The sequence below is a fragment of the Panthera pardus genome, unplaced genomic scaffold, assembly GCF_024362965.1.
Source record: "Panthera pardus isolate Hobbes unplaced genomic scaffold, ASM2436296v1 HiC_scaffold_16, whole genome shotgun sequence".
In the NCBI taxonomy this organism is placed as follows: Eukaryota; Metazoa; Chordata; class Mammalia; order Carnivora; family Felidae; genus Panthera; species Panthera pardus.
Window position 1 is genome coordinate 43,288,662 of NW_026526721.1, and position 2,170 is coordinate 43,290,831.

General features: G+C 38.4%; 1 pseudogene; it reads right to left on the reverse strand.

The window, feature by feature from the left end:
- Positions 1 to 384: 384 nt before the first annotated feature.
- On the reverse strand, positions 385 to 1,256 carry LOC109266245 (high mobility group protein B1-like; annotated as a pseudogene).
- Positions 1,257 to 2,170: the final 914 nt, after the last annotated feature.

Consider the following 2,170-nt stretch of genomic DNA (forward strand, 5'->3'; position numbering starts at 1 on the left):
TTGCAATTACAGAGTGCTATTCAGTTAACAGAACGCTAATTATTTCGTGTAAGCTGCGTCAGAGACAAGTGAAGATGAAAAAATCCTTCATCTCCATATACAACTAATTTGTTCTATGCACCAATAAGAACCTGTTTTAAATTTTCATGCCAATTTCCAACCCCTACATTGTCCCAGGCAAAGTTAGTGGCTACTGAAAATAGCACGAGGACAGGGCTATCTAAATATACATTTGGTAGTGTGCTAACTACATAAAAAAAGACACTGTACAGTTTAAAAGCAAATCTTAGACAACCATACATTTCAATTTTTTTTTTAAAAGGAGTTATGTAAAGGGGAGTTACGTACTGTATAGACCAGAAGAAGAGCTGTGCTAAAACCAGTTTATTCATCATTATCTTCTTCATCTTCATTTTCTTCATCTTCCTCCTCCTCTTCAACCTCTTCATCTTCCTTGTCTTCCTCCTCTCTTTTTCTTGCTTTTTTCAGCCTTGACGACACCTTTTTTTTTTTTTTTTTTTTTTTTTTTTGCCGCATCAGGCCTTCCTTCGGCTCCGTAGGCAACAATACCCTTTTCCTATGTCTCCTTCAGCTCAGCAGCCTTCGTGAGGCTGCTTGTCATCTGGGTCAGAGTTATTCCACATCTCTCCCAGTTTCTTTGCAACATCACCAATAGAGAGGCCTGAACGTTCTCCTTTGATTTGGGGGTGGTATTTAGAAGAGAATAAGAGAAAGGCCAAAGGGACCTCTTAGGTGCATTGGGATCCTTTAACTTTTTTCCCCTTTAGAGAGGATATAAGTTTTCATTTACTCTTTCATAACGGGCCTTGTCTGCCTTTGCTATGTCTTCAAATTTTTCTGTCTTTTGAGCAGACATGGTCTTCACCCTCTAGGCCCTTCTTAGAAAACTCGGAGAAGTTGACTGAAGCAATTGGATGCTTTTTCTTTTTTCTTTTTTTTTAGAGAGTGAGAGCACAAGTTGTGGGGGGAGAGAGAGAGAGAGAGAGAGAGAGAGAGAGAGAGAGAGAGAATGAATGAATGAATATGAATCAGAATCATCTTAAGCAGGCTCCACGCTGAGCTTGGGGCCCCATTCCATGACCCTGGAATCATGACGTGAGCAGAAATCAAGTTGAATGCTCAACTGACTGAGCCACCCAGGCACCTCTGGATACTTCTTTTTGTGCTCCTCTCAACGAGTTTGCACAAAGAATGCACATTCTGCCTTTTGGCTTCTTAGGATCTCCTTTGTCCATGTTTAATTATTTTTCTCAGCAAGGCACAGAGTCCTGTGGGGCCCAGTGTGGTCTCTATGGAGCTCAGTGTCATGCAACAGCTGTGAGAGCAGGGGCCGGGCACAGCCTCCCCACTCTCTCTGCTCCTTAACATTACTGTCCAAGGTCCACTTTTGGAGGTATTTCTGGTGTGCACTTAGAATAGAAAACTATAGACCTAGACAGAAAGAATCAGAATATCTCTGCATGGGACTTAGCCATCTACATGGGAGTGGGCTTTCTTGAGAAATCGAACACATAGTATAATATCAAATCTACTGGCCATTAAATATATTGATAAATTTTGAGTTGAGGGGTGAAAATGCAGCTATTCTAAAGTATTTTTTAATTTTTGGTTTCCTTATATTTTTAAAAAAGAAGGTTGGGGCAACAACTTAGGATTTAAGCCATTCTCGTAAGAGTGAGGCCACTGCTTTATTCAACACTGTCTCTCACATATATACTATTTTTTTTCTTGATCCTGACAATACCTACTTTCCCCAAATATTACAGTGAGTACAGAAATTAAGCAAACTCTCACTCCAAAATATTCTGCTTATAAAATTTTAATAAAATGTTATGGCTGAAGAAAGTATATTTGTTACATGTACCAGAAAATTTAAAGTTATGGAGTTTACAAATGAGTCATAAGCCAAATTAAACTTGTTTTTATATAAAATATAGAGGACAAATATTATCAAGATTATGGTATGTATAGTTGGGACAGAAAAGAGTTTATTATTGGTAAAAACAAAAACCTTGGAATTGAGGCAAAAGAAGATAAATCAGACTCAGATTTAAATATGTTCTCTTAGAAGAGCATATATAGCTGGGTTTGCAGTGAAGAGACTGGAGTCATTTATCTACTGAGAGTGAGAATTGCACAGGATTCTGAA